The 13,199-nt window shown below is 54.4% G+C and overlaps 1 long non-coding RNA gene and 1 pseudogene across 1 annotated transcript in view; both read right to left on the reverse strand.

The window, feature by feature from the left end:
* Positions 1 to 4,182, reverse strand: part of LOC112480005 — a 5,681-nt gene extending 1,499 nt beyond the window's left edge. The window contains exon 1 of the long non-coding RNA XR_003046406.1: positions 92 to 4,182. This is a non-coding gene — a long non-coding RNA (uncharacterized LOC112480005). The remainder of the gene's footprint in view (positions 1 to 91) is intronic.
* Positions 4,183 to 12,279: 8,097 nt separating this feature from the next.
* LOC112480182 lies at positions 12,280 to 12,398 on the reverse strand (annotated as a pseudogene).
* Positions 12,399 to 13,199: the final 801 nt, after the last annotated feature.

A 13,199-nucleotide genomic window follows, 5' to 3' on the forward strand; every position in this document is an offset into this window, starting at 1 on the left:
ACGTGCATGTGGCTTATATCAAGGCCGGCGTTGGCAGTTGTCTTGCTTGTGAAAAAAATAATACTTAAAGAAGAAAGAAAAGGAAAGCTACCTTTTCTTTTGGGGCCAATTTGAAACCAGCTTCCAGAGTCAGTGATGTCACGTTGTGGGTGTGTATGAAGCGCATAGGATGGGACCGGTAGAAAAGGCACCGACGATGCGGCCATTCTTACTGTTGTTTTCAAGCAGCACTGCGCTCTGGCACATCTCCCTTGGGGTAGCAGAGAAGCCTGGCCACTGTGGAATGAAGCAGCAAAGCCTCCCACAGCCCCGCCGAGCCCCTCAGACCCAGCTGGCTCCCATGTTGTCCCTCAGTTCTCTCCTGACCTCTGTCTTGTGTCTGGTGGCTCGCCTGCATTCACCCCGCCAGCCCCAAACACTTTTCCCCATGCTCCTCTTTAGATTGGAAGCCTGCTGGCCAGGCGGGTCCCAGGATTTCAGCACCTCGGGCCCTCCAGGCCACCATGGAGGGTCCCAAGACGAATTAGAATACCTCGTTCTTCCTCCTGTTCTTGAAAGGGAGGATGGCGGGGGCGGTAGAAGCCGCGAGCAAGTGACTTTGGTGCTCTGTCAGCACGTCTGCAGTGCCCACTCTGAATTTTGCCGGATGCAGTGGTTTACACCGGGCAGGACCCCAGGCAGAGGGTGAGGCTGCCAGGCCGGCACAGGCATTTCTGTTTGCTGAGTAAGTGTACCAGACCCCCTCTGAGCAGGCACTCTGCTTGACAAGTAGGTGACTAATTGTGTCATTAGAGTGGACTCTAACCAGCCTGCAGAGGGCTGTGGTGTTTGTCCCAGGAGGGTCAGGGACTCTGGTTTAATGAGAACTAGCGTTCTGTGCGGGGAACCGAGGCCCAGCTGTTCTTGCTAACCTCACCCCTGGCGATGGCAGGTAGGGTTTGGACGAGTGCTGATAGGTTAGGTTTGCTCACATTTTTGGAGTTCCTGGCTCTTGGGAAGGGGAGAGGTGTGGGGCTGTTCTCAGGCTGCTGCTTGCTCGAACTCAGCCCTTCGTCTCCACTTTACGCCGTGGCCTTTAACCACCCAGCCACAGCTTCTAGTGCAGGGGACCCCACTGTTAGGAACAGGCCGCACAGCAGGAGGTGATCGGCAGACCAGTGAGAAAGAAGCTTCATCTGTGTTTGCAGCCGCTCCCCAGTGCCTCAGCTCCATCTCAGGTCATCGGGCATGAGATTCTCACAGGAGCACCGGTGCCTGGTGCCACAGAGGTTGGGGACCGCTGCTTTAGGGGCGCTCAGCCCTATCTTGATCCCCTGGGTTACAGCCCTTCTGAAGGAACTTTCTGCAAGGCCATTGGACTCTCTGCAAAATGATATCTCATGTAACGGACTTAGTGTCATTGTGTAAATAGCAGCCCAGGACAATTGGTCTCGTCCGGGGGAAAGCGAGGGCGAGCGAGTGCTTCGAAGGACAAGACGCCTTCCAGAGGTTCACGTGGCAGGCGCAGACTCAGGTGCTCCCACAGCTGATGCCAGTGCTCGCTTATGACACCTGATCTGAGATAATCCTCCCAACTCCAGAATCAAGTTGTAGTCCGTGTCCTCACTCGGCGTGAGGTCTTGCCCTTCCCTTTTGGGTTCAGATCCCCAGCCCTTTTTGAGCTGGCACGCCCCCCTCAACTCTAACTGGCAAGCAGGGGCTGGGGGCAAGGACCCCGGGTACCCACCGTTACCCCACCTTTCAGTGGTGGGCTTTCTTTTGGAAGAAGCTGCTAAGAGATTGTCTGGAAATGGACGCTGGCATTTTCAAAAGCAGTTCCCAGTGCTGCCTTCTGATTGTCATACTGCCCGAGCCTGCAGAGCTGGCCGGAAGGACCCCTGAGGTAAAGAACTCAGGTTGGTGGCTTTTGGGGGAAGCAGAGGGTGAGGCCCTCAGCCAGCCTCCTTGTCTCTCACTGAGTGAGGGGCAGCAGGGGAGAGGAGAGAGGGAGCCGGAAGTCACTGCCCTCGGGAGCAGCACTTAAGTCGCCTCTCCCCTCCCCCCTCATCTTCCATTAACCGCATCCCTTCTAATCCAATCGCGAGGCCGAGGCCCGGGAAGCCTGGGGCAGCTGCTGCCTCTGCCTCGCAAAGCTGATTACTGAGAAGGATCTGGAGCCCCGGGAAGCAGCCTTCCGCTGGGGCTGTGGCCTGCTAGGAAGTGTCCTGGAGAGTTGGGACACCTAACGGCAACGGAAGAAATGGGGGTAGGACGGCGGGGCGGGGAACCGAGCACAGGGCAGTTACAGCATTAGAACCTCTCTTCGTTCTCTCTCGGGTTAGTGTGGGGTGGGCGGCGGAGGAAGCAAGACGGGCGTGCCCCACCCTCGTGAAGAATTATGACACGCGAGGTCCAGAGCAAGAGCTGGTCTTTTTTACGGCCAAGAAACAGTGCTTCTTGGTGCCGATGTGTAGGTTGGGGTTCTAGGATCGCCAGGTTCCTACTTCATGGCGGTGTGGGTTCCAGTAAGGCCCTATCTTAAGATTCCGGAACAGTGGTCAAGAGCGAAGGGTCAAGGGTCATTCGAATGGCGTTAGAGCGAAATCGCCGTCTCTGTGCCAGAGCTCCACTTGGCCCTCGTGTCCTAGCTGTACTGAAAAACTGAGTAGAGACTTCCTATAGGGCAGCTGGCCAGTGTCACCAAACACAAAACAGGCAGGGAGATTCCTCTGTATTAAGGGAGACGCTAAACAGACACAACAGACAAATGCCATGTCTGATCTTTGATTGGATTCTGGATCAGAGTCGGGGTGGGGCGCTATAAAGAACATTGGGGAGACAATGGGGACATTTTTCAAAAGAATGGTTTATTAGGTCATTGTATCGTGTCGAAGCTCAGTTTCTTGAGTGGGATGCTGGGGCTGTGGTTACGGAGAAAAATGACCTTGTTCTCAGGAAGATGCATACTGAAGCATTACGAGATGACACATCGTGATTCAAACAGGCAAACACACACACAAGTGTGGGTGTGTCTGTAGACAGAGAAAGCATAGATGGCAAAATGTTAACGCTTGATGAATCTAGATGAAGGGCATGTGAGTGTTCGTTGCATTATTCTTGCAACTTTTCTGTGGGTTTGGAATTTTTTAAAATATGGTGCTGGGAAGAAGGAACTTGCCCAGGAAATTTTTTCGGATACGCTGGTATCCAAAACAATGCTCCAGCCACGCGGCCTCACCTGTCCGTCCTCGCCTTTCTGAAGCTGCCCTGCTGCTAGGTCCCTTTTGGGTCCCCTACCCTCACCAGCAGGTGTGCCCCGCCCCAGCCGAGAGCCCCTAGCCTTCCCAGAATGATCGAGTAGCAGGTGAATCCCCTCCCCCGTCATCAGTCCTGACCTTGGTGATGTCATCGTGGCCCTACTTGCTGTTCCCTCAACAAAGGCGGAAGCCAGCTCAGAGAGGGCCGAGCAGATATTTGGCAGTCGTTCATCTCACTTTGGAATCTTGTCTCTGTCAGCTCGGGCTGCTATGACAAAATGTCACAGACTGGGTGACTGAAACAATAGACATTTATTTCTCACAGTTCTGGAGGCCGGAAGTCCAAGATCAAGGCTTCCTGGCTTAGACACCAGCGCCTTCTTGCTGTGTCTACATGGCGGAGACAGAGCTCCAGTCTCGTCTTCTTATAAGGGCCCTAATCCCAACGGGGGGGTCCCCGCTTTAATCCTAATTACCTCCAGAGGCCCCACCTCCAAATGCCATCACTGGGGGGGGTTGGGGTCCAATGTATGGATCCTGGGGGACACAATCTGTCTAGAACAGGTCTAGTGATTTGCTGAGAGCAAAACTGGAAATAATCCAAATGTCCATTAATTAGGACATTGGTTAATTAGCAAATTGGTCAAATAAGTAAGGGGAAAAGCAGGACATAAATCAGGAATAATGGGTTCGCAGTAATTACTATGATGAATGCTGACGGAGCAGTTCAGTGCTCAGTAGGGCGACAGTGTATCTTTTGTAAAGTTGTTTAAGCTCATAATTTAATTTGTTTTCAAATGAGAAAAAGTCCGGGGTGGGGGGCGCTTTCCTGATGGTTAAACTTTGTTCTTTCTTTCAGAGAAAGAGAGTTTTATTTGCACATAGAAGAATTAGCTGTTAGAATTTTCTACTTAGTGAGAAGTAATGCACTTTTATTTTTTAATTTTTTATAAGCTTTTTAAAAATTATTATTATTTTTTATTTTTTTAGGCAAAGCAACCCTTGGTTGACCTCACAGATTGCAAGGACCTTGTCAGCTTACAATCTTTTACTTTTTTATTTATTTTTTACACCTACAGCACCTGGTTTTCCTAGGTGGTCTCCCATCCAAGTACTAACGAGGCCCGACCCTGCTTCGCTTATGAAGTAATACATTTGTAAAGAACGTGTCTTAAGAAGAAAGTTGCCTAGCTTTGGGGACTTAGAAACAAAATGTTGGGCATGGTCACTTCTAGATTCTCCTCTGCTGCTCTGCTCTTTCCCAGGGAGTCAGCCCAAAGCACAGCTTGGGAGGGATGAGAGCGACCAAGGACATTTCTTGAGAACTGCCAAACCGCTGCTGGTCAGAGCCTCTCTGGAACAACCTGAGTCTGACCACACTCGGTCTGCCACTCTTAGGGTCAGAGAAATGGGGCTGGACTCTGACCGGAGTCAGAAGCCCCCTCCGAGACGGGGCTGACACACAGACACAGCGCTTTGCTGGCGTTCTGATCACTCGGTGCCTGGTCAGGGCTGACGAGGCTTCGGTCACTTGGTCCAGGCCACAGTGGCTGAAGAACAGCTAATGCGATTCCATGGTCCAAAGGACACACAGTGCAAGAATTCACGGAGCTTGTCTATCTGATATTTTGCTTCTGAAGGGCCATAGGACTGGGGGAAGTCACTTAATCTTTGGACCTCAGTTTCCCCATCCACCAAAAGAAGGGAGTAAACTAAAGTGATGTCTGATACCTCTTAGATATCTGGCCATGTTCTCAGCAAGGGCCTAATTCTGTGACCTTGGTATTCGTAGGTTTTCTCCTGGCCAGATTCTCTGCTGAAGACTCAGAGTCTGAGCTCAATCTCAGGACAAGAAAATGCCTCCAGCCCAGTGCTAGCCTGAAAAGTAGAACCTTACTGCAGGCTCAGGCCATTCTTATCCTTGTTCTTCGTGAAGCCTAAAGTGGGTCCTTTTCCCACGGTCGAGGCCTCTCAAGGAATTTTAAACCCTGGCCACCTGTCTTCTCTTATCATCCTCAAAGTTAGTCATCTCAGCCTGGATGTCCCCAACACGATGATTTCACTTCCTCCCTCCCTCCTACAGCTCATTTTGTCCGTCCCTTGGTTTTCTTCCCGGGGCTCTACCTTTTCTATTTACCCCAAAAAAGTAGGGACTGGATTGGCCCTAATACCTGCTGATAAAGGTCGGGGAGAGAGCTGGCTGCCGCCCCAGGGTGGTTTTTCATGAAGCTTTTGATGTCCTCTAAATCCCCTTTGTAGGAAAGATGCCAAAAACCCTTAATCTGAGAGGATTGAATCTGGCGTGACTGTGACTGATCCTCTGAGCGAGAGACAGTGTTCAGGGCTTGTGACCGAGTCCTCCGTGGGGGTGTGAGGTGGAGACCAGGAAGATTCTTTTCGTCTGGATGTAGGAGCGCAGGGCCCTGCAGCCTGGCTCCACACCGTCCTAGGGGGTGTATAATGTGAACCCTAAACCTCAGTCTCTCCCTCTCTCTCCCCCTCCCCGCCCCACCCTTGGGTTGGGACTCACTTACCCAGTGCCCTTCCTTTGCTCTTTGTCCCCAAAAGACAAAGAAAAGCTTATTCCCATAACATCAAGGGAGGCGGCATTGAGAAGAGTCTATGCTGTCCCCGTGGCGTGCCCTCTGTCCCCCCCCACCCCCCCGTGCTCTGCATCTCAGACTTCCCCCACTGCCCCGCAGCTGCTCAGGCCCAGATCCGGGGTCACCCTTCTTTCTCTTTCTCCTTCTGCCGCCCACAGTCACACAGCCACTCGGTCAGCAAGTCCTGGCACCTCTGTCTCCAGAAACCTCCTGAATTCGGCCGCTTCTCTCCATCCCTCTGGCCAGGGCTCCAGTTCCATGGCTTACCCAGGCTGTTCAGGAACCTCCGCACTGTCTCCCCTACTTCGGCCTCCCCTCGTGCCACACCGTGACCTCGCTCACAGAAACCGCCCCTCCAGTTCTCCTGCGAAAGCCCTCCAGCGGCTTCGTCGCGTGCAGAATAAATCCCAAACTCTCATCACAGCCCCTAAGCCCGCAGGACCCTGCGGCTCTGCCTCCTGTCCCAGGGGACCCCCGCCCCTCCACTGGAGCCCCGGAGGCCTCCCCGGTGCCCAGACACGCCAGGCCCACGCCACGTCTGGACCCTGGCATTTGCCACTCACTCCGCCCGGCCGGCCCTTCCCAGCCGAGATTGTCACACGCTCGCTCCCCCTCACCTGTCAGGTCCGTGTCCTTGACCATCTTAGCGGGGGCAAAGTGTTGGCACTCACGCGTCTGAAGTCCTCTTGGATTTCGGTGTGCATTGTCTGCTGCGGTGGGATGTCAGCTCATGGGCACACGGTGGCTCCCACTAAGCACTTCTTGAATGACTAAGCCCCAATAACAACAGAAAGAAAGGGAAAGAAGCACTGTCGGCTTTTGCCAACGGGCAGGTGCTGCCTCCTCATAGGACGGCCCTGGGCAGCGGCAGGAGCCGCCTCGATTCATGCCCCAGGCCGCGACTGCCTTGCCTACTACGCACACCCCAGAACTACATATTATGCCCCAAAGGGGCAGATGCCCTGGAAGGTAGTGAGCTCCCCGAGGCTAGACGTGTTCACTCCGAGACTGGATAACCGGCATTGGTTTTATTATCAGAGTTTTGTAGTGAGTCGAAGCCACGTTAAGTCACTTGTTTCCTGACATTTTTTTAAAGCACTGATATCTTTTTTTTGTCTTTGATCGTAGATGGAAGGCCAGTGCATAAAGCAGAGGCAGAACTCTCCCGGGGTGGGGTTGGGGGGGTCTTGGCCCCTCTTCCTCCCCCTCCTCCTCGCCACAGTCCTTGCAGGACCCCCACAGAGCTCAGGGCGGTCCAAGGCTCAAGCCAGATCCTGCGACCTCAGAGGGAGGCAGGTGGACGGCCCAGAGGGGAGCAGGGAAGGACGGATGCTGTGCCCGAGGGAGGCCTTGGTCCCAAGGGTGAACCTAAGTGCCAGCTGTCCCCCCACCCCCACCCCGTGGCGCACCCAGTGGGTGGGACAGGAGAGTGCTTCGCAGTAATCCCTTAGGGACTGGCCTCGCCAAGTCTGGAAGCAGGACGGACGAGTCAGAACGCTGGGGACGATTTGAATTGCACGTGGCAACCGTCACTCTGGGGTTCGGAGCAGGGAAAGCCTCAGAAAGGCAGCACGTTAAGGTGTTCTCAGAGCAATGAGTTGGAGGAGAGTGAGGTCACAGGCCCTGGGCCGCATGACGGAACTGAGAGGCTGTGGCAGGACCGTGAGTGAGATGGCGGGTCCCAGAGACCTTTCGAAGGCCGGGGAGAGTCGCGAAGTCAGAATGGACGCGTCAAGCGTGAATCCACCTTCCTAGGCCATGAAGAAGTGTCACGGGTGCTGCGACCACAGAGAAACCCTGACGAGTTGAGAGGGGGCCAGTTTGGGACGAGAAGACATTAGTTTCTTGTCACCGGACTGCAGATATGGCTTTAGAGGGATGGCCTGAGCGCCTTGGGCCTGGAGACGCCATTCGGAGGCCTGCGGTGGCTGAGCTGATTCGATGGTGCCTGTGCAGAGTCCGCCGTGACCTCTGCCGGGCCCCTCCCGCCTAGCACCACGCTGGCACCGGCTCTGCTGTCTCGGCTCACCCCAGGCCTGCGGGCCGCTCCGAACACAGAAGATGAACAGCCTGATTGCCTAACGCTCCCGGAGGGAGGGAGCTGCCAGGCCCGCCGTGCCCGCGGTGGGAGCGGGAGGCAGCCCTTGCCCATCTGGCCACCCTCCAGAGATGGGGGTCCACCCAGTCTGCAGGGCAGAGCATGAAGGCCCCTTGACAGCCTCCTGTTGTCTCCGTCCTTGCCCGCTGCAAGGGGGAGGGAGGGGCCGGCATGCCCGGGGGAGTCAGGCCTCGCTGTCTGCCCGCCGGGTGGAGATGTGGTCCTCTAGCGTCATTCCGGATTCACGAAGGGGGTTGGCGTAGTCACAGCAGGAGGCAGCTCAGGTGGCTGGTCACAGTGTCCCAACGGATCTCGTTTGCAGGACCCAAGGGTAGAACCATCTCCTCGTCGGTACACAGACAGAAAGATACCCGTGTCTCTCTCTGTCTCTAATTCTCTGTCGCTTTGTCCCTGTCTCTCTGTGTCTCTCTTTGCCTTTGTCTCTGTCTCCCTCTCTCCCTCCTCCCTGTTCAGCACGGTCTGCCAGGCCTGGATCAGCCAGGGCAGCCGTAAATGGCAATGCGCTGCCTGCAGGGGCTCCTAGAAGCCCCCCTCTGAGTCCCTCTGCGCCCCACAGGCACCTGCCTTACCCTCTGCCACCCCTTCTCTCTTCGCCGCTGGGAGACCTGGGTCTTGGGCTCCTGGCTTTGGTGAGGTGTCAGGGGGTACTTTCCTGTGCTTTGTGCCCCTCCCCACAACAGTCCCCTCCTTTGGAGGAAAAACTGAATTAGAAAAGTATCCCAGAACTTGTGAAGTGTAAACTAGTCTCTGTTCAGTCGTAGAATGCTGAGGCTCCAGTCAGTGGGGTGGCTGGGATTGGGTCTCAGCCCGGGTCTGCTTGGGGGACCAGCCAGGATGACGCCAGCTGTCTGCCTCAGAGGGTGTCGCCAGTTCGCAATGTTCATTAAATTGATTTACTTTCATGACAGCAGGGGGCATTTGTCGGCTCAGGCCGCCAGAACAAAGGACCCCAGACTGGGCGGCTGAAACCGCAGACCTTGCTTTTCTCCAGAACCGTGAGGTCGAGGTGGCGGCAGCTTTGGTCTCTCCTGAGACCCTCTCCCTCGCTGCCGCGTCCTCACACGGCTTTTCCTCCCGTGGTGTCTCCCCGTGGGTCCAAACGTCCTCTGCTTAGAAGGGCGCCAGTCAGGTTGGATGAGGGCCTCCCTAGTGGCCTGGTTTTAACTTAAGTACCTCTTTAAAGACCCTCTCTCCAAATACAGCCACTGTCTCAGGTCGGGGGAGGGGCGGTTAGGACCTCGACACATGGATTTGGGGAGGGGCACAGTCCAGCCCATACACATGGGCACCATGTAGCACACAGGACCAGGGACACTGATGGGCAGTCGGCAGTGATGGCCTTTTGTGAGGTTCACGGTCAGCACTCTGAGCAGCCACCAGGTTGGTGCTGCTCCCAGGCGTGGTCCTGGCCGAGCTGTGAGGCATGGCTGCCCCAAGAGTGGGACTCAGACCTCGAGACCCCAAGGGGTCGCTTCTGGCTAACTTCAGCCCATCCTTCACTGACTCAATAAACACAGAGCTGAGGGCCGCGTTCTGTTAGCCTCTTAGCTCATAAATGCGGAGCCTTCTTGCCAGTGCGTCCCACACGCCGCTCCAAAACGCAGCTCCCATCCTGCGCCTCCCGTTGAAAAGCTTCGGTGGCCCCTCCTGTCCTCTAGCTCTCCAAGGTCCAGGCCCTGCATCCCTGACCACCTCCCTTCCCTCCCTGCAGTCACGCCGGACTCCAGAGAGTCACCGGGAAGGCTGTAGTGTCCCACGCCTGGCTCAGAATTCTCACGCCCTCCGTGGCCTCCCCTGTAGCCCTCGGGCTCAGCCCAGCTCCCCTTCCTCCAGGCCCCTCTGTGTCTCTTGGCTGCACAGTGTGGTCCTGAAAACACACGCAAAGCCGTGTGTGTCAAAGCAGACGGAAGACGGAGCGTGCGGTCCCACGGCGCCAAGGTCAGACCCCGGCGGCCCAGGACGCGAGACCCCGGCCCTGACCGCGCAGCTCTCCCGTGCTGTCCCCGGCCCTGACCACGCAGCTCTCCCGCGCTGTCCCCGGCCCTGACCGCGCAGCTCTCCCGCGCTGTCCCCGGCTCTGACCGCGCAGCTCTCCCGCGCTGTCCGCTGTCTGTTTTTCCTTCTCTTCGCTGTCGCACACGAGTTCACCACCGTGATGCTTCACTGGCCTGGGGCTGAAGCCCGCCACCTCCAGGAGGAAATAAGGGCGAAACGCAAAATCAATGATGTTTTACTTTAAAAAATAACAATGGAGTCCTTTCCGTTAGTTCGACGTTATCTGAAAGCCCACTAATAGCCCAGATAAGCGTGAGGCTCTGGGGTGCCTCCCTGGGGCACAACTTGGAAACCTCTTCATTGTGCTACCTGCCCGCCCCCTCACCCCCCCTGCTGTGCCTCTGGAACCTGATGCGGGCAGCCCCGCCCCAGGAGAACTTCAGACGTTCTGGGTTTGCAAAGTGGGGTATGAGTGGACGGTGACGGTGGTCAGGGGCCCTCTGGCTGTCGGGGACAGGAACTCAGCTCAGGTGGCTCACATCACATGCAGCAGAAGGCAGGTGTGAGGTGGCCCCTGGGGCCTCCCCCCCAACACCTCCTGCCCCAGCTCCTGGGCTCACAGCTCTGGGACCACAGGTCCCTCGTCCCGAAGCAGAAGTTGGGCCTCTGGGTCACGTCCACATCTGGTGCGTGGAGGGGGTGGAGTCCCACTGTCCTGATTGACAGTTCCCACTGGGACCACGGGCTTCAAGGGGCGGAGAGGGATTCTGTGCAGACAGAAAACAGCAAGCGGCCAGTTCGGCCGTGTTTCCTAAACTTATATTAAGTCTCCCACTGAAAAATTGATTTTCGTTTGCCGCCCCATAGATAAAGGCACAGAATCAGTCCAGAGGTGTTGTAAAACTCTGTCTACCTCTGCCCCGCACACCATGCTATTTACCTTTAATCTAGTTCAGGGATACAGGGGCACCCCCAAAGTCTTAGTGACGTTTTAAGTTTCGACAACTTAAGAAGTGTAAATGCTACAAACCTACCAACACGCTGGTCGAATATTTACTTATTTAAATGTCTCTTACACTTAGTTCTCTGACATTTGAATGCTAAGTTTTTCATTTTTATTTGTTGCGTGTGCCAGAATCTGGAAGGATGGGCAGAGAGAGGAGGCCTCGCCCCTGGGCACCTTGGAGACCTGGTCAACCTCCCTTGTCACCGGGTCCGAGCTGTCATGTGTGCATCAAGTCCTCTTACGGCCGAGGTCACAAAGGCCGTCCCTTTAGACATTGACCATGAATGTGTTTTTCAAAGTCTGAAAACCAACTCGAGCCTCGTACGGCACTAGGTGGTGGTATTATATGGATTGGAGTGAGAAACATCAGTATATTTCAAATGTAAATAACCTTTCAAATGTCATTTTTTTGTTATGTTTGTAGCATTTATGCTTCTGAAGTTATTAAAGCTTAAAATCATTCGAAGACTGGCTGCACATTTTTTTAAAAGCTGGTAGCAACTACTAAATTGCTTTCATGACCCACCGAATGGGTCACAATCAGTTTAAAAGTCACCGCTGTCCAAAGCCAACTGTGGAATCCAAATGTAGAGCAGCCTCTCCCCTGGAGGGTGTCGGCCGGTCGACGGGTGCCGCTTCCCTTTGGGGTGACGGGGTCTGCCATGGCTCTTGGATTTCTCACCCTGGGTGGCAGTTATTTGCGTATATGTCTTTTCTACAGGACCATGAGCTCCTCAAGGACAGGGACTGTGCTGGTTTTTGTTGTTATTTTTCTTTTAATCTTCATGTCCCTCAAACGTAATAGGAGAATCAATCTCCTCTCTGGTCTCAATATTAAAATACTTTCTGGGATCCAGCCCTGTATAGGTTAATGGCTGTTTGTCTGTCTTTTTTTTTTTTTTTTTAAATAAAGAAAAAATGTAATAGCCCACTCTTACTGGTCAGAAACTGCTGTAAAGCATTTTAGAAATTTGCGAGAGTGATTCCTACATATTTAGAGAATCCAAATGATACTGAAATGTGTTGGATGACAAGGCTGATCCCCAGCTCCTCTCCCCAAAGGTAGCCACTGGTAACAGTGTCTCGTGTGTCCTTGCAAAAAATGTTTTCCCTGTGCTTACAGGCACTTTCGTTTTAATGTTTACACCGAGAAGACTGCCGTCCTCGCGCTGGGCTGCTGCTTGCTTTTTCGTCTTGCTAATTTGTCTGGAGGCATTTCTACATCACGACGTCTGCTTCCCTCCTTTTTATTTTTTTAATTTTTTTTTTTTTTTTTTTTTTAGGCAAGGACCTTGTCAGCTTACAATCTCTTACTTTTTACGCCTACAGCACCTGGTCTTCCTAGGTGGTCTCCCATCCAAGTACTAACCAGGCCCGACCCTGCTTAGCTTCCGAGATCAGCCGGGATCGGGCTGGTTCAGGGGGGCGTGGCCGTACACATGCTCGCCTCCTTTTTAATGCACCGCGTTGCATGGTATACGTGCACCATCATGTCCTTAACCCGTTAATATTTTGGTGAACATATTAACCAGCTATACTTCACTATAATCTATTTAACCCTACAGATGGACATTTAGTCGTTTCGGGTTTTGTCTTGTTTTCTGCTGCCCACAATCGGAATCATTATATAAAAACCCGGGTAGCAGGTTCTGAGTCCAGAGCAGCCTTAGAAGTGGGTTTGCTGAGCCCACGGCGTGTCTCCTTTGTGGCGTGAAGACGCTTTGTGTGCAAACATTGGGAGGTGCCTGGACACCGAAGCCCCAGGTACTGACCAGTGCTCAGGGCAGCATCGCCCACACCGAGGTGGTGCCGAGGCTCAGTGGAGAGGGGCCGGCTCCCGTGTCCCACCCAGCTCTTCCCGGCTGCATTTTGTGTGGTCCAGGCGAAAGTCACAAGGGACTCGCGGCCCTTCGAGGTTTGGCTGCTGGGCTTGTGCAAACTTTGCCTCCCAGCTCAGCTTGCTCTGTTTAGTTTGGCGCCTGCCTGACGCTCAGTGCTCCAGCTGCAAACCGGCCGGACGCCAGAACCAGAGTCCTAAACGCCTGGGTTTGGATTTGTCCCCTGTGCTGGCTTCTCCGCTTTGGGGCAGCTCCTTCATGTTCGTGCCCCCCACTCTTAAATCTGCCGGTGTTTGCATATTCGCCCACTGGGCTTCTAAGTGATGGTTCCTCTGGCAGTAGGTCCCCCTTCCCTCCCATGCCACACCCTTCAAGCCCTCACGGCTGAAGCACATCCCTTTC

Source organism: Pteropus alecto, unplaced genomic scaffold (genome assembly GCF_000325575.1).
Source record: "Pteropus alecto unplaced genomic scaffold, ASM32557v1 scaffold134, whole genome shotgun sequence".
Taxonomy (NCBI): Eukaryota; Metazoa; Chordata; class Mammalia; order Chiroptera; family Pteropodidae; genus Pteropus; species Pteropus alecto.